Below are 22,352 nucleotides of genomic sequence, written 5' to 3'. Positions count from 1 at the left end.
ATTCTCCTTTCTCAAATGGTCCTATCTGCAACCTTTAAAAATGTGCCAGTACTGACAGAAGGTTTAAAGGTTGACTACAGTTGAAGCGTCTCCAAAAGTTGAAATAGAATGCAACATCTCAAGAATAAAGCCGCACTCATCGAAGCACTGCTGAACATATTGCTGTGTGTTACAATTGATTTACTGTACCACGTGCACTTAAATCTATGCTTCCATAGTTGTGTTTATGGCAGAGGTGGGATTTGAACCCACGCCTCCTTAGAGACTGGAACCTTAATCCAGCGCCTTAGACCACTCAGCCACTCTACCACAAAGAAAACCCTTGAATGCCTTTGTCATTAACTGACCTCTGAAGGTGGGTGGACATTTTGCCTCCAATAACAAGTTAGCTGTACCACAGAAATACTTGTCACGTGTTAACATGTCATTTAAATTGATAAATACTCTGCAAACATCAAGTCAGGTAATTGTAGTGAGATTTAATGGTAATGCATCTTGACTCACATAAACCCTTTTCAGATTGCCATTCTGGAATATGTGTGGACAATTCAGTCCGGTTTTTAACCAGAACTGTGTTTTCAGACACACCACTTTTGTACTGGAAATTGTCCTTTCGGCTGCCTTCACACAGCAGGGAAAGGTTCGAGATGTTTGGGGGGGGGGGGGGGCTGTATTCAGATATTGCGTAAACATTGTGTGGCGGGTGTACATGCGTCATTTTACCCAAACAAAGCCATTCAGTCAAACATGGCAGACGAAGAGATAGAATTCTTCTCACTGATCGAACTTATGTTAAGCATAAGTCTGTGCAAACATAGACTCATGAGAGACCTGGGTGATGAAGCTCAATGGTTAAAGGAATCACGGAAGCGGTGTGAAGTGCTCCGTCGCGCGTCTAGACGGTACCATAGGAGGCGAGCTGCCATGGTTCGCCGCATGCTACAGGAGCAAGCTATCTTAGGTGTGCACAGTGTCCCCCGGTCCCCTCCTCCTCCTCCCTGTCCGGAACTCGACCTCACCAGTCTGAAGCAGCCACCTTGTTCGTGACCAGTCCAGACCTGTTACTAGGGGCGTTGTCCGGTTTAATTACGGAAAACATTATCGGATGTTTGTATTCAGACACAAAGGTCTTTCAGATAGAGTCCTGAAAATTTAGGTTTTTCAAAGCCTGTCTGAAGGGGGCTTTAGTTTCTCTAAGATCGTTAGCTTCTTTTTTAAACTGGTCCAGTTGCAATTGTGTTTTTATCTGAGGCAGGATTCTGCAGTTTGGGTTGCATTAAATTTTAAGGAGATTCATTAAAGAACTGGAATTGCTCTAGAAGTCCTTTGGTTTGTTAGCAGAGGATGGTTTTGATCCATCGACCTCTGGGTTATGGGCCCAGCACGCTTCCGCTGCGCCACTCTGCTTGGCAATTCTCCTTTCTCAAATGGTCCTATCTGCAACCTTTAAAAATGTGCCAGTACTGACAGAAGGTTTAAAGGTTGACTACAGTTGAAGCGTCTCCAAAAGTTGAAATAGAATGCAACATCTCAAGAATAAAGCCGCACTCATCGAAGCACTGCTGAACATATTGCTGTGTGTTTCAATCGATTGACTGTACCACGTGCACTTAAATCTATGCTTCCATAGTTGTGTTTATGGCAGAGGTGGGATTTGAACCCACTCCTCCTTAGAGACTGGAACCTTAATCCAGCGCCTTAGACCACTCGGCCACAAAGAAAACCCTTGAATGCCTTTGTCATTAACTGACCTCTGAAGGTGGGTGGACATTTTGCCTCCAATAACAAGTTAGCTGTACCACAGAAATACTTGTCACGTGTTAACATGTCATTTAAATTGATAAATACTCTGCAAACATCAAGTCAGGTAATTGTAGTGAGATTTAATGGTAATGCATCTTGACTCACATAAACCCTTTTCAGATTGCCATTCTGGAATATGTGTGGACAAGTCAGTCCGGTTTTTAACCAGAATTGTGTTTTCAGACACACCACTTTTGTACTGGAAATTGTCCTTTCGGCTGCCTTCACACAGCAGGGAAAGGTTCGAGATGTTTGGGGGGGGGGGGGGGGGGGGGGGGGGGGCTGTATTCAGATATTGCGTAAACATTGTGTGGCGGGTGTACATGCGTCATTTTACCCAAACAAAGCCATTCAGTCAAACATGGCAGACGAAGAGATAGAATTCTTCTCACTGATCGAACTTATGTTAAGCATAAGTCTGTGCAAACATAGACTCATGAGAGACCTGGGTGATGAAGCTCAATGGTTAAAGGAATCACGGAAGCGGTGTGAAGTGCTCCGTCGCGCGTCTAGACGGTACCATAGGAGGCGAGCTGCCATGGTTCGCCGCATGCTACAGGAGCAAGCTATCTTAGGTGTGCACAGTGTCCCCCGGTCCCCTCCTCCTCCTCCCTGTCCGGAACTCGACCTCACGAGTCTGAAGCAGCCACCTTGTTCGTGACCAGTCCAGACCTGTTACTAGGGGCGTTGTCCGGTTTAATTACGGAAAACATTATCGGATGTTTGTATTCAGACACAAAGGTCTTTCAGATAGAGTCCTGAAAATTTACGTTTTTCAAAGCCTGTCTGAAGGGGGCTTTAGTTTCTCTAAGATCGTTAGCTTCTTTTTTAAACTGGTCCAGTTGCAATTGTGTTTTTATCTGAGGCAGGATTCTGCAGTTTGGGTTGCATTAAATTTTAAGGAGATTCATTAAAGAACTGGAATTGCTCTAGAAGTCCTTTGGTTTGTTAGCAGAGGATGGTTTTGATACATCGACCTCTGGGTTATGGGCCCAGCACGCTTCCGCTGCGCCACTCTGCTTGGCAATTCTCCTTTCTCAAATGGTCCTATCTGCAACCTTTAAAAATGTGCCAGTACTGACGGAAGGTTTAAAGGTTGACTACAGTTGAAGCGTCTCCAAAAGTTGAAATAGAATGCAACATCTCAAGAATAAAGCTGTACTCATCGAAGCACTGCTGAACATATTGCTGTGTGTTTCAATCGATTGACTGTACCACGTGCACTGAAATCTATGCTTCCATAGTTGTGTTTATGGCAGAGGTGGGATTTGAACCCACGCCTCCTTAGAGACTGGAACCTTAATCCAGCGCCTTAGACCACTCGGCCACTCTAACACAAAGAAAACCCTTGAATGCCTTTGTCATTAACTGACCTCTGAAGGTGGGTGGACATTTTGCCTCCAATAACAAGTTAGCTGTACCACAGAAATACTTGTCACGTGTTAACATGCCATTTAAATTGATAAATACTCTGCAAACATCAAGTCATGTAATTGTAGTGAGATTTAATGGTAATGCATCTTGACTCACATAAACCCTTTTCAGATTGCCATTCTGGAATATGTGTGGACAATTCAGTCCGGTTTTTAACCAGAACTGTGTTTTCAGACACAACACTTTTGTACTGGAAATTGTCCTTTCGGCTGCCTTCACACAGCAGGGAAAGGTTCGAGATGTTTGAGGGGGGGGGGCTGTATTCAGATATTGCGTAAACATTGTGTGGCGGGTGTACATGCGTCATTTTACCCAAACAAAGCCATTCAGTCAAACATGGCAGACGAAGAGATAGAATTCTTCTCACTGATCGGACTTATGTTAAGCATAAGTCTGCGCAAACATAGACTCATGAGAGACCTGGATGATGAAGCTCAATGGTTAAAGGAATCACGGAAGCGGTGTGAAGTGCTCCGTCGCGCGTCTAGACGGTACCATAGGAGGCGAGCTGCCATGGTTCCCCGCATGCTACAGGAGCAAGCTATCTTAGGTGTGCACAGTGTCCCCCGGTCCCCTCCTCCTCCTCCCTGTCCGGAACTCGACCTCACCAGTCTGAAGCAGCCACCTTGTTCGTGACCAGTCCAGACCTGTTACTAGGGGGGTTGTCCGGTTTAATTACGGAAAACATTATCGGATGTTTGTATTCAGACACAAAGGTCTTACAGATAGAGTCCTGAAAATTTACGTTTTTCAAAGCCTGTCTGAATGGGTCTTTAGTTTCTCTAAGATCGTTAGCTTCTTTTTTAAACTGGTCCAGTTGCAATTGTGTTTTTATCTGAGGCAGGATTCTGCAGTTTGGGTTGCATTAAATTTTAAGGAGATTCATTAAAGAACTGGAATTGCTCTAGAAGTCCTTTGGTTTGTTAGCAGAGGATGGTTTCGATCCATCGACCTCTGTGTTATGGGCCCAGCACGCTTCCGCTGCGCCACTCTGCTTGGCAATTCTCCTTTCTCAAATGGTCCTATCTGCAACCTTTAAAAATGTGCCAGTACTAACAGAAGGTTTAAAGTTGACTACAGTTGAAGCGTCTCCAAAAGTTGAAATAGAATGCAACATCTCAAGAATAAAGGCGTACTCATCGAAGCACTGGTGAACATATTGCTTTGTGTTTCAATCGATTGACTGTACCACATGCACTGAAATCTATGCTTCCATAGTTGTGTTTATGGCAGAGGTGGGATTTGAACCCACTCCTCCTTAGAGACTGGAAACTTAATCCAGCGCCTTAGACCACTCGGCCACTCTACCACAAATAAAACCCTTGAATGCCTTTGTCATTAACTGACCTCTGAAGGTGGGTGGACATTTTGCCTCCAATAACAAGTTAGCTGTACCACAGAAATACTTGTCACGTGTTAACATGTCATTTAAACTGATAAATACTCTGCAAACATCAAGTCAGGTAATTGTAGTGAGATTTAATGGTAATGCATCTTGACTCACATAAACCCTTTTCAGATTGCCATTCTGGAATATGTGTGGACAAGTCAGTCCGGTTTTTAACCAGAACTGTGTTTTCAGACACACCACTTTTGTACTGGAAATTGTCCTTTCGGCTGCCTTCACACAGCAGGGAAAGGTTTGAGATGTTTGGGGGGGGGGGGGCTGTATTCAGATATTGCGTAAACATTGTGTGGCGGGTGTACATGCGTCATTTTACCCAAACAAAGCCATTCAGTCAAACATGGCAGACGAAGAGATAGAATTCTTCTCACTGATCGAACTTATGTTAAGCATAAGTCTGTGCAAACATAGACTCATGAGAGACCTGGGTGATGAAGCTCAATGGTTAAAGGAATCACGGAAGCGGTGTGAAGTGCTCCGTCGCGCGTCTAGACGGTACCATAGGAGGCGAGCTGCCATGGTTCGCCGCATGCTACAGGAGCAAGCTATCTTAGGTGTGCACAGTGTCCCCCGGTCCCCTCCTCCTCCTCCCTGTCCGGAACTCGACCTCACCAGTCTGAAGCAGCCACCTTGTTCGTGACCAGTCCAGACCTGTTACTAGGGGCGTTGTCCGGTTTAATTACGGAAAACATTATCGGATGTTTGTATTCAGACACAAAGGTCTTTCAGATAGAGTCCTGAAAATTTACGTTTTTCAAAGCCTGTCTGAAGGGGGCTTTAGTTTCTCTAAGATCGTTAGCTTCTTTTTTAAACTGGTCCAGTTGCAATTGTGTTTTTATCTGAGGCAGGATTCTGCAGTTTGGGTTGCATTAAATTTTAAGGAGATTCATTAAAGAACTGGAATTGCTCTAGAAGTCCTTTGGTTTGTTAGCAGAGGATGGTTTTGATCCATCGACCTCTGGGTTATGGGCCCAGCACGCTTCCGCTGCGCCACTCTGCTTGGCAATTCTCCTTTCTCAAATGGTCCTATCTGCAACCTTTAAAAATGTGCCAGTACTGACAGAAGGTTTAAAGGTTGACTACAGTTGAAGCGTCTCCAAAAGTTGAAATAGAATGCAACATCTCAAGAATAAAGCCGCACTCATCGAAGCACTGCTGAACATATTGCTGTGTGTTTCAATCGATTGACTGTACCACGTGCACTTAAATCTATGCTTCCATAGTTGTGTTTATGGCAGAGGTGGGATTTGAACCCACTCCTCCTTAGAGACTGGAACCTTAATCCAGCGCCTTAGACCACTCGGCCACTCTACCACAAAGAAAACCCTTGAATGCCTTTGTCATTAACTGACCTCTGAAGGTGGGTGGACATTTTGCCTCCAATAACAAGTTAGCTGTACCACAGAAATACTTGTCATGTGTTAACATGTCATTTAAATTGATAAATACTCTGCAAACATCAAGTCAGGTAATTGTAGTGAGATTTAATGGTAATGCATCTTGACTCACATAAACCCTTTTCAGATTGCCATTCTGGAATATGTGTGGACAAGTCAGTCCGGTTTTTAACCAGAACTGTGTTTTCAGACACACCACTTTTGTACTGGAAATTGTCCTTTCGGCTGCCTTCACACAGCAGGGAAAGGTTTGAGATGTTTGGGGGGGGGGGCTGTATTCAGATATTGCGTAAACATTGTGTGGCGGGTGTACATGCGTCATTTTACCCAAACAAAGCCATTCAGTCAAACATGGCAGACGAAGAGATAGAATTCTTCTCACTGATCGAACTTATGTTAAGCATAAGTCTGTGCAAACATACACTCATGAGAGACCTGGGTGATGAAGCTCAATGGTTAAAGGAATCACGGAAGCGGTGTGAAGTGCTCCGTCGCGCGTCTAGACGGTACCATAGGAGGCGAGCTGCCATGGTTCGCCGCATGCTACAGGAGCAAGCTATCTTAGGTGTGCACAGTGTCCCCCGGTCCCCTCCTCCTCCTCCCTGTCCGGAACTCAACCTCACCAGTCTGAAGCAGCCACCTTGTTCGTGACCAGTCCAGACCTGTTACTAGGGGCGTTGTCCGGTTTAATTACGGAAAACATTATCGGATGTTTGTATTCAGACACAAAGGTCTTTCAGATAGAGTCCTGAAAATTTACGTTTTTCAAAGCCTGTCTGAAGGGGGCTTTAGTTTCTCTAAGATTGTTAGCTTCTTTTTTAAACTGGTCCAGTTGCAATTGTGTTTTTATCTGAGGCAGGATTCTGCAGTTTGGGTTGCATTAAAATTTAAGGAGATTCATTAAAGAACTGGAATTGCTCTAGAAGTCCTTTGGTTTGTTAGCAGAGGATGGTTTCGATCCATCGACCTCTGGGTTATGGGCCCAGCACGCTTCCGCTGCGCCACTCTGCTTGGCAATTCTCCTTTCTCAAATGGTCCTATCTGCAACCTTTAAAAATGTGCCAGTACTGACAGAAGGTTTAAAGGTTGACTACAGTTGAAGCGTCTCCAAAAGTTGAAATAGAATGCAACATCTCAAGAATAAAGCCGCACTCATTGAAGCACTGCTGAACATATTGCTGTGTGTTACAATTGATTTACTGTACCACGTGCACTTAAATCTATGCTTCCATAGTTGTGTTTATGGCAGAGGTGGGATTTGAACCCACGCCTCCTTAGAGACTGGAACCTTAATCCAGCGCCTTAGACCACTCAGCCACTCTACCACAAAGAAAACCCTTGAATGCCTTTGTCATTAACTGACCTCTGAAGGTGGGTGGACATTTTGCCTCCAATAACAAGTTAGCTGTACCACAGAAATACTTGTCACGTGTTAACATGTCATTTAAATTGATAAATACTCTGCAAACATCAAGTCAGGTAATTGTAGTGAGATTTAATGGTAATGCATCTTGACTCACATAAACCCTTTTCAGATTGCCATTCTGGAATATGTGTGGACAATTCAGTCCGGTTTTTAACCAGAACTGTGTTTTCAGACACACCACTTTTGTACTGGAAATTGTCCTTTCGGCTGCCTTCACACAGCAGGGAAAGGTTCGAGATGTTTGAGGGGGGGGGGGGGGGGCTGTATTCAGATATTGCGTAAACATTGTGTGGCGGGTGTACATGCGTCATTTTACCCAAACAAAGCCATTCAGTCAAACATGGCAGACGAAGAGATAGAATTCTTCTCACTGATCGGACTTATGTTAAGCATAAGTCTGCGCAAACATAGACTCATGAGAGACCTGGATGATGAAGCTCAATGGTTAAAGGAATCACGGAAGCGGTGTGATGTGCTCCGTCGCGCGTCTAGACGGTACCATAGGAGGCGAGCTGCCATGGTTCCCCGCATGCTACAGGAGCAAGCTATCTTAGGTGTGCACAGTGTCCCCCGGTCCCCTCCTCCTCCCTGTCCGGAACTCGACCTCACCAGTCTGAAGCAGCCACCTTGTTCGTGACCAGTCCAGACCTGTTACTAGGGGGGTTGCCCGGTTTAATTACGGAAAACATTATCGGATGTTTGTATTCAGACACAAAGGTCTTACAGATAGAGTCCTGAAAATTTACGTTTTTCAAAGCCTGTCTGAAGGGGGCTTTAGTTTCTCTAAGATCGTTAGCTTCTTTTTTAAACTGGTCCAGTTGCAATTGTGTTTTTATCTGAGGCAGGATTCTGCAGTTTGGGTTGCATTAAATTTTAAGGAGATTCATTAAAGAACTGGAATTGCTCTAGAAGTCCTTTGGTTTGTTAGCAGAGGATGGTTTTGACACATCGACCTCTGGGTTATGGGCCCAGCACGCTTCCGCTGCGCCACTCTGCCTGGCAATTCTCCTTTCTCAAATGGTCCTATCTGCAACCTTTAAAAATGTGCCAGTACTGACAGAAGGTTTAAAGGTTGACTACAGTTGAAGCGTCTCCAAAAGTTGAAATAGAATGCAACATCTCAAGAATAAAGCCGCACTCATTGAAGCACTGCTGAACATATTGCTGTGTGTTACAATTGATTTACTGTACCACGTGCACTTAAATCTATGCTTCCATAGTTGTGTTTATGGCAGAGGTGGGATTTGAACCCACGCCTCCTTAGAGACTGGAACCTTAATCCAGCGCCTTAGACCACTCAGCCACTCTACCACAAAGAAAACCCTTGAATGCCTTTGTCATTAACTGACCTCTGAAGGTGGGTGGACATTTTGCCTCCAATAACAAGTTAGCTGTACCACAGAAATACTTGTCACGTGTTAACATGTCATTTAAATTGATAAATACTCTGCAAACATCAAGTCAGGTAATTGTAGTGAGATTTAATGGTAATGCATCTTGACTCACATAAACCCTTTTCAGATTGCCATTCTGGAATATGTGTGGACAATTCAGTCCGGTTTTTAACCAGAACTGTGTTTTCAGACACACCACTTTTGTACTGGAAATTGTCCTTTCGGCTGCCTTCACACAGCAGGGAAAGGTTCGAGATGTTTGAGGGGGGGGGGGCTGTATTCAGATATTGCGTAAACATTGTGTGGCGGGTGTACATGCGTCATTTTACCCAAACAAAGCCATTCAGTCAAACATGGCAGACGAAGAGATAGAATTCTTCTCACTGATCGGACTTATGTTAAGCATAAGTCTGCGCAAACATAGACTCATGAGAGACCTGGATGATGAAGCTCAATGGTTAAAGGAATCACGGAAGCGGTGTGAAGTGCTCCGTCGCGCGTCTAGACGGTACCATAGGAGGCGAGCTGCCATGGTTCCCCGCATGCTACAGGAGCAAGCTATCTTAGGTGTGCACAGTGTCCCCCGGTCCCCTCCTCCTCCTCCCTGTCCGGAACTCGACCTCACCAGTCTGAAGCAGCCACCTTGTTCGTGACCAGTCCAGACCTGTTACTAGGGGGGTTGTCCGGTTTAATTACGGAAAACATTATCGGATGTTTGTATTCAGACACAAAGGTCTTACAGATAGAGTCCTGAAAATTTACGTTTTTCAAAGCCTGTCTGAAGGGGTCTTTAGTTTCTCTAAGATCGTTAGCTTCTTTTTTAAACTGGTCCAGTTGCAATTGTGTTTTTATCTGAGGCAGGATTCTGCAGTTTGGGTTGCATTAAATTTTAAGGAGATTCATTAAAGAACTGGAATTGCTCTAGAAGTCCTTTGGTTTGTTAGCAGAGGATGGTTTCGATCCATCGACCTCTGTGTTATGGGCCCAGCACGCTTCCGCTGCGCCACTCTGCTTGGCAATTCTCCTTTCTCAAATGGTCCTATCTGCAACCTTTAAAAATGTGCCAGTACTAACAGAAGGTTTAAAGTTGACTACAGTTGAAGCGTCTCCAAAAGTTGAAATAGAATGCAACATCTCAAGAATAAAGGCGTACTCATCGAAGCACTGGTGAACATATTGCTTTGTGTTTCAATCGATTGACTGTACCACATGCACTGAAATCTATGCTTCCATAGTTGTGTTTATGGCAGAGGTGGGATTTGAACCCACTCCTCCTTAGAGACTGGAACCTTAATCCAGCGCCTTAGACCACTCGGCCACTCTACCACAAATAAAACCCTTGAATGCCTTTGTCATTAACTGACCTCTGAAGGTGGGTGGACATTTTGCCTCCAATAACAAGTTAGCTGTACCACAGAAATACTTGTCACGTGTTAACATGTCATTTAAACTGATAAATACTCTGCAAACTTCAAGTCAGGTAATTGTAGTGAGATTTAATGGTAATGCATCTTGACTCACATAAACCCTTTTCAGATTGCCATTCTGGAATATGTGTGGACAAGTCAGTCCGGTTTTTAACCAGAACTGTGTTTTCAGACACACCACTTTTGTACTGGAAATTGTCCTTTCGGCTGCCTTCACACAGCAGGGAAAGGTTTGAGATGTTTGGGGGGGGGGGGGGGGGGCTGTATTCAGATATTGCGTAAACATTGTGTGGCGGGTGTACATGCGTCATTTTACCCAAACAAAGCCATTCAGTCAAACATGGCAGACGAAGAGATAGAATTCTTCTCACTGATCGAACTTATGTTAAGCATAAGTCTGTGCAAACATAGACTCATGAGAGACCTGGGTGATGAAGCTCAATGGTTAAAGGAATCACGGAAGCGGTGTGAAGTGCTCCGTCGCGCCTCTAGACGGTACCATAGGAGGCGAGCTGCCATGGTTCGCCGCATGCTACAGGAGCAAGCTATCTTAGGTGTGCACAGTGTCCCCCGGTCCCCTCCTCCTCCTCCCTGTCCGGAACTCGACCTCACCAGTCTGAAGCAGCCACCTTGTTCGTGACCAGTCCAGACCTGTTACTAGGGGCGTTGTCCGGTTTAATTACGGAAAACATTATCGGATGTTTGTATTCAGACACAAAGGTCTTTCAGATAGAGTCCTGAAAATTTACGTTTTTCAAAGCCTGTCTGAAGGGGGCTTTAGTTTCTCTAAGATTGTTAGCTTCTTTTTTAAACTGGTCCAGTTGCAATTGTGTTTTTATCTGAGGCAGGATTCTGCAGTTTGGGTTGCATTAAAATTTAAGGAGATTCATTAAAGAACTGGAATTGCTCTAGAAGTCCTTTGGTTTGTTAGCAGAGGATGGTTTCGATCAATCGACCTCTGGGTTATGGGCCCAGCACGCTTCCGCTGCGCCACTCTGCTTGGCAATTCTCCTTTCTCAAATGGTCCTATCTGCAACCTTTAAAAATGTGCCAGTACTGACGGAAGGTTTAAAGGTTGACTACAGTTGAAGCGTCTCCAAAAGTTGAAATAGAATGCAACATCTCAAGAATAAAGCCGCACTCATCGAAGCACTGCTGAACATATTGCTGTGTGTTACAATTGATTTACTGTACCACGTGCACTTAAATCTATGCTTCCATAGTTGTGTTTATGGCAGAGGTGGGATTTGAACCCACGCCTCCTTAGAGACTGGAACCTTAATCCAGCGCCTTAGACCACTCAGCCACTCTACCACAAAGAAAACCCTTGAATGCCTTTGTGATTAACTGACCTCTGAAGGTGGGTGGACATTTTGCCTCCAATAACAAGTTAGCTGTACCACAGAAATACTTGTCACGTGTTAACATGTCATTTAAATTGATAAATACTCTGCAAACATCAAGTCAGGTAATTGTAGTGAGATTTAATGGTAATGCATCTTGACTCACATAAACCCTTTTCAGATTGCCATTCTGGAATATGTGTGGACAATTCAGTCCGGTTTTTAACCAGAACTGTGTTTTCAGACACACCACTTTTGTACTGGAAATTGTCCTTTCGGCTGCCTTCACACAGCAGGGAAAGGTTCGAGATGTTTGAGGGGGGGGGGGCTGTATTCAGATATTGCGTAAACATTGTGTGGCGGGTGTACATGCGTCATTTTACCCAAACAAAGCCATTCAGTCAAACATGGCAGACGAAGAGATAGAATTCTTCTCACTGATCGGACTTATGTTAAGCATAAGTCTGCGCAAACATAGACTCATGAGAGACCTGGATGATGAAGCTCAATGGTTAAAGGAATCACGGAAGCGGTGTGATGTGCTCCGTCGCGCGTCTAGACGGTACCATAGGAGGCGAGCTGCCATGGTTCCCCGCATGCTACAGGAGCAAGCTATCTTAGGTGTGCACAGTGTCCCCCGGTCCCCTCCTCCTCCTCCCTGTCCGGAACTCGACCTCACCAGTCTGAAGCAGCCACCTTGTTCGTGACCAGTCCAGACCTGTTACTAGGGGGGTTGCCCGGTTTAATTACGGAAAACATTATCGGATGTTTGTATTCAGACACAAAGGTCTTACAGATAGAGTCCTGAAAATTTACGTTTTTCAAAGCCTGTCTGAAGGGGTCTTTAGTTTCTCTAAGATCGTTAGCTTCTTTTTTAAACTGGTCCAGTTGCAATTGTGTTTTTATCTGAGGCAGGATTCTGCAGTTTGGGTTGCATTAAATTTTAAGGAGATTCATTAAAGAACTGGAATTACTCTAGAAGTCCTTTGGTTTGTTAGCAGAGGATGGTTTCGATCCATTGACCTCTGGGTTATGGGCCCAGCACGCTTCCGCTGCGCCACTCTGCTTGGCAATTCTCCTTTCTCAAATGGTCCTATCTGCATCCTTGTAAAATGTGCCAGTACTAACAGAAGGTTTAAAGTTGACTACAGTTGAAGCGTCTCCAAAAGTTGAAATAGAATGCAACATCTCAAGAATAAAGGCGTACTCATCGAAGCACTGCTGAACATATTGCTTTGTGTTTCAATCGATTGACTGTACAACGTGCACTTAAATCTATGCTTCCATAGTTGTGTTTATGGCAGAGGTGGGATTTGAACCCACGCCTCCTTAGAGACTGGAACATTAATCCAGCGCCTTAGACCACTCGGCCACTCTACCACAAAGAAAACCCTTGAATGCCTTTGTCATTAACTGACCTCTGAAGGTGGGTGGACATTTTGCCTCCAATAACAAGTTAGCTGTACCACAGAAATACTTGTCACGTGTTAACATGTCATTTAAATTGATAAATACTCTGCAAACATCAAGTCAGGTAATTGTAGTGAGATTTAATGGTAATGCATCTTGACTCACATAAACCCTTTTCAGATTGCCATTCTGGAATATGTGTGGACAAGTCAGTCCGGTTTTTAACCAGAACTGTGTTTTCAGACACACCACTTTTGTACTGGAAATTGTCCTTTCGGCTGCCTTCACACAGCAGGGAAAGGTTCGAGATGTTTGAGGGGGGGGGGGGCTGTATTCAGATATTGCGTAAACATTGTGTGGCGGGTGTACATGCGTCATTTTACCCAAACAAAGCCATTCAGTCAAACATGGCAGACAAAGAGATAGAATTCTTCTCACTGATCGAACTTATGTTAAGCATAAGTCTGTGCAAACATAGACTCATGAGAGACCTGGGTGATGAAGCTCAATGGTTAAAGGAATCACGGAAGCGGTGTGAAGTGCTCCGTCGCGCGTCTAGACGGTACCATAGGAGGCGAGCTGCCATGGTTCGCCGCATGCTACAGGAGCAAGCTATCTTAGGTGTGCACAGTGTCCCCCGGTCCCCTCCTCCTCCTCCCTGTCCGGAACTCGACCTCACCAGTCTGAAGCAGCCACCTTGTTCGTGACCAGTCCAGACCTGTTACTAGGGGCGTTGTCCGGTTTAATTACGGAAAACATTATCGGATGTTTGTATTCAGACACAAAGGTCTTTCAGATAGAGTCCTGAAAATTTACGTTTTTCAAAGCCTGTCTGAAGGGGGCTTTAGTTTCTCTAAGATTGTTAGCTTCTTTTTTAAACTGGTCCAGTTGCAATTGTGTTTTTATCTGAGGCAGGATTCTGCAGTTTGGGTTGCATTAAAATTTAAGGAGATTCATTAAAGAACTGGAATTGCTCTAGAAGTCCTTTGGTTTGTTAGCAGAGGATGGATTCGATCCATCGACCTCTGTGTTATGGGCCCAGCACGCTTCCGCTGCGCCACTCTGCTTGGCAATTCTCCTTTCTCAAATGGTCCTATCTGCAACCTTTAAAAATGTGCCAGTACTAACAGAAGGTTTAAAGTTGACTACAGTTGAAGCGTCTCCAAAAGTTGAAATAGAATGCAACATCTCAAGAATAAAGGCGTACTCATCGAAGCACTGGTGAACATATTGCTTTGTGTTTCAATCGATTGACTGTACCACATGCACTGAAATCTATGCTTCCATAGTTGTGTTTATGGCAGAGGTGGGATTTGAACCCACTCCTCCTTAGAGACTGGAACCTTAATCCAGCGCCTTAGACCACTCGGCCACTCTACCACAAATAAAACCCTTGAATGCCTTTGTCATTAACTGACCTCTGAAGGTGGGTGGACATTTTGCCTCCAATAACAAGTTAGCTGTACCACAGAAATACTTGTCACGTGTTAACATGTCATTTAAACTGATAAATACTCTGCAAACTTCAAGTCAGGTAATTGTAGTGAGATTTAATGGTAATGCATCTTGACTCACATAAACCCTTTTCAGATTGCCATTCTGGAATATGTGTGGACAAGTCAGTCCGGTTTTTAACCAGAACTGTGTTTTCAGACACACCACTTTTGTACTGGAAATTGTCCTTTCGGCTGCCTTCACACAGCAGGGAAAGGTTTGAGATGTTTGGGGGGGGGGGGGGGGGGGCTGTATTCAGATATTGCGTAAACATTGTGTGGCGGGTGTACATGCGTCATTTTACCCAAACAAAGCCATTCAGTCAAACATGGCAGACGAAGAGATAGAATTCTTCTCACTGATCGAACTTATGTTAAGCATAAGTCTGTGCAAACATAGACTCATGAGAGACCTGGGTGATGAAGCTCAATGGTTAAAGGAATCACGGAAGCGGTGTGAAGTGCTCCGTCGCGCCTCTAGACGGTACCATAGGAGGCGAGCTGCCATGGTTCGCCGCATGCTACAGGAGCAAGCTATCTTAGGTGTGCACAGTGTCCCCCGGTCCCCTCCTCCTCCTCCCTGTCCGGAACTCGACCTCACCAGTCTGAAGCAGCCACCTTGTTCGTGACCAGTCCAGACCTGTTACTAGGGGCGTTGTCCGGTTTAATTACGGAAAACATTATCGGATGTTTGTATTCAGACACAAAGGTCTTTCAGATAGAGTCCTGAAAATTTACGTTTTTCAAAGCCTGTCTGAAGGGGGCTTTAGTTTCTCTAAGATTGTTAGCTTCTTTTTTAAACTGGTCCAGTTGCAATTGTGTTTTTATCTGAGGCAGGATTCTGCAGTTTGGGTTGCATTAAAATTTAAGGAGATTCATTAAAGAACTGGAATTGCTCTAGAAGTCCTTTGGTTTGTTAGCAGAGGATGGTTTCGATCAATCGACCTCTGGGTTATGGGCCCAGCACGCTTCCGCTGCGCCACTCTGCTTGGCAATTCTCCTTTCTCAAATGGTCCTATCTGCAACCTTTAAAAATGTGCCAGTACTGACGGAAGGTTTAAAGGTTGACTACAGTTGAAGCGTCTCCAAAAGTTGAAATAGAATGCAACATCTCAAGAATAAAGCCGCACTCATCGAAGCACTGCTGAACATATTGCTGTGTGTTACAATTGATTTACTGTACCACGTGCACTTAAATCTATGCTTCCATAGTTGTGTTTATGGCAGAGGTGGGATTTGAACCCACGCCTCCTTAGAGACTGGAACCTTAATCCAGCGCCTTAGACCACTCAGCCACTCTACCACAAAGAAAACCCTTGAATGCCTTTGTGATTAACTGACCTCTGAAGGTGGGTGGACATTTTGCCTCCAATAACAAGTTAGCTGTACCACAGAAATACTTGTCACGTGTTAACATGTCATTTAAATTGATAAATACTCTGCAAACATCAAGTCAGGTAATTGTAGTGAGATTTAATGGTAATGCATCTTGACTCACATAAACCCTTTTCAGATTGCCATTCTGGAATATGTGTGGACAATTCAGTCCGGTTTTTAACCAGAACTGTGTTTTCAGACACACCACTTTTGTACTGGAAATTGTCCTTTCGGCTGCCTTCACACAGCAGGGAAAGGTTCGAGATGTTTGAGGGGGGGGGGGCTGTATTCAGATATTGCGTAAACATTGTGTGGCGGGTGTACATGCGTCATTTTACCCAAACAAAGCCATTCAGTCAAACATGGCAGACGAAGAGATAGAATTCTTCTCACTGATCGGACTTATGTTAAGCATAAGTCTGCGCAAACATAGACTCATGAGAGACCTGGATGATGAAGCTCAATGGTTAAAGGAATCACGGAAGCGGTGTGATGTGCTCCGTCGCGCGTCTAGACGGTACCATAGGAGGCGAGCTGCCATGGTTCCCCGCATGCTACAGGAGCAAGCTATCTTAGGTGTGCACAGTGTCCCCCGGTCCCCTCCTCCTCCTCCCTGTCCGGAACTCGACCTCACCAGTCTGAAGCAGCCACCTTGTTCGTGACCAGTCCAGACCTGTTACTAGGGGGGTTGCCCGGTTTAATTACGGAAAACATTATCGGATGTTTGTATTCAGACACAAAGGTCTTACAGATAGAGTCCTGAAAATTTACGTTTTTCAAAGCCTGTCTGAAGGGGTCTTTAGTTTCTCTAAGATCGTTAGCTTCTTTTTTAAACTGGTCCAGTTGCAATTGTGTTTTTTTCTGAGGCAGGATTCTGCAGTTTGGGTTGCATTAAATTTTAAGGAGATTCATTAAAGAACTGGAATTACTCTAGAAGTCCTTTGGTTTGTTAGCAGAGGATGGTTTCGATCCATTGACCTCTGGGTTATGGGCCCAGCACGCTTCCGCTGCGCCACTCTGCTTGGCAATTCTCCTTTCTCAAATGGTCCTATCTGCATCCTTGTAAAATGTGCCAGTACTAACAGAAGGTTTAAAGTTGACTACAGTTGAAGCGTCTCCAAAAGTTGAAATAGAATGCAACATCTCAAGAATAAAGGCGTACTCATCGAAGCACTGCTGAACATATTGCTTTGTGTTTCAATCGATTGACTGTACCACGTGCACTTAAATCTATGCTTCCATAGTTGTGTTTATGGCAGAGGTGGGATTTGAACCCACGCCTCCTTAGAGACTGGAACATTAATCCAGCGCCTTAGACCACTCGGCCACTCTACCACAAAGAAAACCCTTGAATGCCTTTGTCATTAACTGACCTCTGAAGGTGGGTGGACATTTTGCCTCCAATAACAAGTTAGCTGTACCACAGAAATACTTGTCACGTGTTAACATGTCATTTAAATTGATAAATACTCTGCAAACATCAAGTCAGGTAATTGTAGTGAGATTTAATGGTAATGCATCTTGACTCACATAAACCCTTTTCAGATTGCCATTCTGGAATATGTGTGGACAAGTCAGTCCGGTTTTTAACCAGAACTGTGTTTTCAGACACACCACTTTTGTACTGGAAATTGTCCTTTCGGCTGCCTTCACACAGCAGGGAAAGGTTCGAGATGTTTGAGGGGGGGGGGGGCTGTATTCAGATATTGCGTAAACATTGTGTGGCGGGTGTACATGCGTCATTTTACCCAAACAAAGCCATTCAGTCAAACATGGCAGACAAAGAGATAGAATTCTTCTCACTGATCGAACTTATGTTAAGCATAAGTCTGTGCAAACATAGACTCATGAGAGACCTGGGTGATGAAGCTCAATGGTTAAAGGAATCACGGAAGCGGTGTGAAGTGCTCCGTCGCGCGTCTAGACGGTACCATAGGAGGCGAGCTGCCATGGTTCGCCGCATGCTACAGGAGCAAGCTATCTTAGGTGTGCACAGTGTCCCCCGGTCCCCTCCTCCTCCTCCCTGTCCGGAACTCGACCTCACCAGTCTGAAGCAGCCACCTTGTTCGTGACCAGTCCAGACCTGTTACTAGGGGCGTTGTCCGGTTTAATTACGGAAAACATTATCGGATGTTTGTATTCAGACACAAAGGTCTTTCAGATAGAGTCCTGAAAATTTACGTTTTTCAAAGCCTGTCTGAAGGGGGCTTTAGTTTCTCTAAGATTGTTAGCTTCTTTTTTAAACTGGTCCAGTTGCAATTGTGTTTTTATCTGAGGCAGGATTCTGCAGTTTGGGTTGCATTAAAATTTAAGGAGATTCATTAAAGAACTGGAATTGCTCTAGAAGTCCTTTGGTTTGTTAGCAGAGGATGGATTCGATCCATCGACCTCTGTGTTATGGGCCCAGCACGCTTCCGCTGCGCCACTCTGCTTGGCAATTCTCCTTTCTCAAATGGTCCTATCTGCAACCTTTAAAAATGTGCCAGTACTGACAGAAGGTTTAAAGGTTGACTGCAGTTGAAGCGTCTCCAAAAGTTGAAATAGAATGCAACATCTCAAGAATAAAGCCGCACTCATCGAAGCACTGCTGAACATATTGCTGTGTGTTTCAATCGATTGACTGTACCACGTGCACTTAAATCTATGCTTCCATAGTTGTGTTTATGGCAGAGGTGGGATTTGAACCCACGCCTCCTTAGAGACTGGAACCTTAATCCAGCGCCTTAGACCACTCGGCCACTCTAACACAAAGAAAACCCTTGAATGCCTTTGTCATTAACTTACCTCTGAAGGTGGGTGGACATTTTGCCTCCAATAACAAGTTAGCTGTACCACAGAAATACTTGTCACGTGTTAACATGTCATTTAAATTGATAAATACTCTGCAAACGTCAAGTCAGGTAATTGTAGTGAGATTTAATGGTAATGCATCTTGACTCACATAAACCCTTTTCAGATTGCCATTCTGGAATATGTGTGGACAAGTCAGTCCGGTTTTTAACCAGAACTGTGTTTTCAGACACACCACTTTTGTACTGGAAATTGTCCTTTCGGCTGCCTTCACACAGCAGGGAAAGGTTCGAGATGTTTGAGGGGGGGGGCTGTATTCAGATATTGCGTAAACATTGTGTGGCGGGTGTACATGCGTCATTTTACCCAAACAAAGCCATTCAGTCAAACATGGCAGACGAAGAGATAGAATTCTTCTCACTGATCGAACTTATGTTAAGCATAAGTCTGTGCAAACATAGACTCATGAGAGACCTGGGTGATGAAGCTCAATGGTTAAAGGAATCACGGAAGCGGTGTGAAGTGCTCCGTCGCGCGTCTAGATGGTACCATAGGAGGCGAGCTGCCATGGTTCCCCGCATGCTACAGGAGCAAGCTATCTTAGGTGTGCACAGTGTCCCCCGGTCCCCTCCTCCTCCTCCCTGTCCGGAACTCGACCTCACCAGTCTGAAGCAGCCACCTTGTTCGTGACCAGTCCAGACCTGTTACTAGGGGGGTTGCCCGGTTTAATTACGGAAAACATTATCGGATGTTTGTATTCAGACACAAAGGTCTTACAGATAGAGTCCTGAAAATTTACGTTTTCCAAAGCCTGTCTGAAGGGGTCTTTAGTTTCTCTAAGATCGTTAGCTTCTTTTTTAAACTGGTCCAGTTGCAATTGTGTTTTTATCTGAGGCAGGATTTTGCAGTTTGGGTTGCATTAAATTTTAAGGAGATTCATTAAAGAACTGGCATTGCTCTAGAAGTCCTTTGGTTTGTTAGCAGAGGATGGTTTCGATCCATCGACCTCTGGGTTATGGGCCCAGCACGCTTCCGCTGCGCCACTCTGCTTAGCAATTCTCCTTTCTCAAATGGTCCTATCTGCAACCTTTAAAAATGTGCCAGTACTGACAGAAGGTTTAAAGGTTGACTACAGTTGAAGCGTCTCCAAAAGTTGAAATAGAATGCAACATCTCAAGAATAAAGCCGCACTCATCGAAGCACTGCTGAACATATTGCTGTGTGTTTCAATCGATTGACTGTACCACGTGCACTTAAATCTATGCTTCCATAGTTGTGTTTATGGCAGAGGTGGGATTTGAACCCACGCCTCCATAGAGACTGGAACCTTAATCCAGCGCCTTAGACCACTCGGCCACTCTACCACAAAGAAAACCCTTGAATGCCTTTGTCATTAACTGACCTCTGAAGGTGGGTGGACGTTTTTCCTCCAATAACAAGTTAGCTGTACCACAGAAATACTTGTCACGTGTTAACATGTCATTTAAAATGATAAATACTCTGCAAACATCAAGTCAGGTAATTGTAGTGAGATTTAATGGTAATGCATCTTGACTCACATAAACCCTTTTCAGATTGGCATTCTGGAATATGTGTGGACAATTCAGTCCGGTTTTTAACCAGAACTGTGTTTTCAGACACACCACTTTTGTACTGGAAATTGTCCTTTCGGCTGCCTTCACACAGCAGGGAAAGGTTCGAGATGTTTGAGGGGGGGGGGGCGGGGGGGCACTATTCAGATATTGCGTAAACATTGTGTGGCGGGTGTACATGTGTCATTTTACCCAAACAAAGCCATTCAGTCAAACATGGCAGACGAAGAGATAGAATTCTTCTCACTGATCGAACTTATGTTAAGCATAAGTCTGTGCAAACATAGACTCATGAGAGACCTGGGTGATGAAGCTCAATGGTTAAAGGAATCACGGAAGCGGTGTGAAGTGCTCCGTCGCGCGTCTAGACGGTACCATAGGAGGCGAGCTGCCATGGTTCGCCGCATGCTACAGGAGCAAGCTATCTTAGGTGTGCACAGTGTCCCCCGGTCCCCTCCTCCTCCTCCCTGTCCGGAACTCGACCTCACCAGTCTGAAGCAGCCACCTTGTTCGTGACCAGTCCAGACCTGTTACTAGGGGCGTTGTCCGGTTTAATTACGGAAAACATTATCGGATGTTTGTATTCAGACACAAAGGTCTTACAGATAGAGTCCTGAAAATTTCCGTTTTTCAAAGCCTGTCTGAAGGGGGCTTTAGTTTCTCTAAGATCGTTAGCTTCTTTTTTAAAATGGTCCAGTTGCAATTGTGTTTTTATCTGAGGCAGGATTCTGCAGTTTGGGTTGCATTAAATTTTAAGGAGATTCATTAAAGAACTGGAATTGCTCTAGAAGTCCTTTGGTTTGTTAGCAGAGGATAGTTTTGATCCATCGACCTCTGGGTTATGGGCCCAGCACGCTTCCGCTGCGCCACTCTGCTTGGCAATTCTTCTTTCTCAAATGGTCCTATCTGCAACCTTTAAAAATGTGCCAGTACTGACAGAAGGTTTAAAGGTTGACTACAGTTGAAGCGTCTCCAAAAGTTGAAATAGAATACAACATCTCAAGAATAAAGCCGCACTCATCGAAGCACTGCTGAAAATATTGCTGTGTGTTTCAATTGATTTACTGTACCACGTGCACTGAAATCTATGCTTCCATAGTTGTGTTTATGGCAGAGGTGGGATTTGAACCCACGCCTCCTTAGAGACTGGAACCTTAATCCAGCGCCTTAGACCACTCGGCCACTCTACCACAAAGAAAACCCTTGAATGCCTTTGTCATTAACTGACCTCTGAAGGTGGGTGGACATTTTGCCTCCAATAACAAGTTAGCTGTACCACAGAAATACTTGTCACGTGTTAACATGTCATTTAAATTGATAAATACTCTGCAAACATCAAGTCAGGTAATTGTAGTGAGATTTAATGGTAATGCATCTTGACTCACATAAACCCTTTTCAGATTGCCATTCTGGAATATGTGTGGACAATTCAGTCCGGTTTTTAACCAGAACTGTGTTTTCAGACACACCACTTTTGTACTGGAAATTGTCCTTTCGGCTGCCTTCACACAGCAGGGAAAGGTTCGAGATGTTTGAGGGGGGGGGGCTGTATTCAGATATTGCGTAAACATTGTGTGGCGGGTGTACATGCGTCATTTTACCCAAACAAAGCCATTCAGTCAAACATGGCAGACGAAGAGATAGAATTCTTCTCACTGATCGAACTTATGTTAAGCATAAGTCTGTGCAAACATAGACTCATGAGAGACCTGGGTGATGAAGCTCAATGGTTAAAGGAATCACGGAAGCGGTGTGAAGTGCTCCGTCGCGCGTCTAGACGGTACCATAGGAGGCGAGCTGCCATGGTTCGCCGCATGCTACAGGAGCAAGCTATCTTAGGTGTGCACAGTGTCCCCCGGTCCCCTCCTCCTCCTCCCTGTCCGGAACTCGACCTCACCAGTCTGAAGCAGCCACCTTGTTCGTGACCAGTCCAGACCTTTTACTAGGGGCGTTGTCCGGTTTAATTACGGAAAACATTATCGGATGTTTGTATTCAGACACAAAGGTCTTTCAGATAGAGTCCTGAAAATTTACGTTTTTCAAAGCCTGTCTGAAGGGGGC

At 44.6% G+C, this 22,352-nt stretch overlaps 14 non-coding genes across 14 annotated transcripts; all 14 read right to left on the bottom strand.

The window, feature by feature from the left end:
* Positions 1-227: 227 nt before the first annotated feature.
* trnal-aag (transfer RNA leucine (anticodon AAG)) lies at positions 228-309 on the bottom strand. Its single transcript has one exon. It is a non-coding gene; the product is annotated as a tRNA-Leu (tRNA).
* A 2,741-nt stretch (positions 310-3,050) lies between these two features.
* Positions 3,051-3,138, bottom strand: trnal-aag (transfer RNA leucine (anticodon AAG)). Its single transcript has one exon. It is a non-coding gene; the product is annotated as a tRNA-Leu (tRNA).
* A 2,736-nt stretch (positions 3,139-5,874) lies between these two features.
* On the bottom strand, positions 5,875-5,956 carry trnal-aag (transfer RNA leucine (anticodon AAG)). Its single transcript has one exon. It is a non-coding gene; the product is annotated as a tRNA-Leu (tRNA).
* Positions 5,957-7,282: 1,326 nt separating this feature from the next.
* trnal-aag (transfer RNA leucine (anticodon AAG)) lies at positions 7,283-7,364 on the bottom strand. Its single transcript has one exon. It is a non-coding gene; the product is annotated as a tRNA-Leu (tRNA).
* Positions 7,365-8,694: 1,330 nt separating this feature from the next.
* trnal-aag (transfer RNA leucine (anticodon AAG)) lies at positions 8,695-8,776 on the bottom strand. Its single transcript has one exon. It is a non-coding gene; the product is annotated as a tRNA-Leu (tRNA).
* A 1,327-nt stretch (positions 8,777-10,103) lies between these two features.
* trnal-aag (transfer RNA leucine (anticodon AAG)) lies at positions 10,104-10,185 on the bottom strand. The gene has a single exon. It is a non-coding gene; the product is annotated as a tRNA-Leu (tRNA).
* Positions 10,186-11,518: 1,333 nt separating this feature from the next.
* Positions 11,519-11,600, bottom strand: trnal-aag (transfer RNA leucine (anticodon AAG)). The gene has a single exon. It is a non-coding gene; the product is annotated as a tRNA-Leu (tRNA).
* Positions 11,601-12,927: 1,327 nt separating this feature from the next.
* Positions 12,928-13,009, bottom strand: trnai-aau (transfer RNA isoleucine (anticodon AAU)). Its single transcript has one exon. It is a non-coding gene; the product is annotated as a tRNA-Ile (tRNA).
* Positions 13,010-14,337: 1,328 nt separating this feature from the next.
* Positions 14,338-14,419, bottom strand: trnal-aag (transfer RNA leucine (anticodon AAG)). Its single transcript has one exon. It is a non-coding gene; the product is annotated as a tRNA-Leu (tRNA).
* Positions 14,420-15,753: 1,334 nt separating this feature from the next.
* Positions 15,754-15,835, bottom strand: trnal-aag (transfer RNA leucine (anticodon AAG)). Its single transcript has one exon. It is a non-coding gene; the product is annotated as a tRNA-Leu (tRNA).
* Positions 15,836-17,162: 1,327 nt separating this feature from the next.
* Positions 17,163-17,244, bottom strand: trnai-aau (transfer RNA isoleucine (anticodon AAU)). The gene has a single exon. It is a non-coding gene; the product is annotated as a tRNA-Ile (tRNA).
* Positions 17,245-18,567: 1,323 nt separating this feature from the next.
* trnal-aag (transfer RNA leucine (anticodon AAG)) lies at positions 18,568-18,655 on the bottom strand. The gene has a single exon. It is a non-coding gene; the product is annotated as a tRNA-Leu (tRNA).
* A 1,326-nt stretch (positions 18,656-19,981) lies between these two features.
* trnal-aag (transfer RNA leucine (anticodon AAG)) lies at positions 19,982-20,063 on the bottom strand. The gene has a single exon. It is a non-coding gene; the product is annotated as a tRNA-Leu (tRNA).
* Positions 20,064-21,399: 1,336 nt separating this feature from the next.
* On the bottom strand, positions 21,400-21,481 carry trnal-aag (transfer RNA leucine (anticodon AAG)). The gene has a single exon. It is a non-coding gene; the product is annotated as a tRNA-Leu (tRNA).
* Between the last annotated feature and the right edge of the window lie 871 nt (positions 21,482-22,352).

Source organism: Nothobranchius furzeri, chromosome 4 (assembly GCF_043380555.1).
Source record: "Nothobranchius furzeri strain GRZ-AD chromosome 4, NfurGRZ-RIMD1, whole genome shotgun sequence".
In the NCBI taxonomy this organism is placed as follows: domain Eukaryota; kingdom Metazoa; phylum Chordata; class Actinopteri; order Cyprinodontiformes; family Nothobranchiidae; genus Nothobranchius; species Nothobranchius furzeri.
The sequence above is the reverse complement of the archived record's forward strand: the minus strand, read 5'-3'. Positions and strand labels throughout refer to the sequence as shown.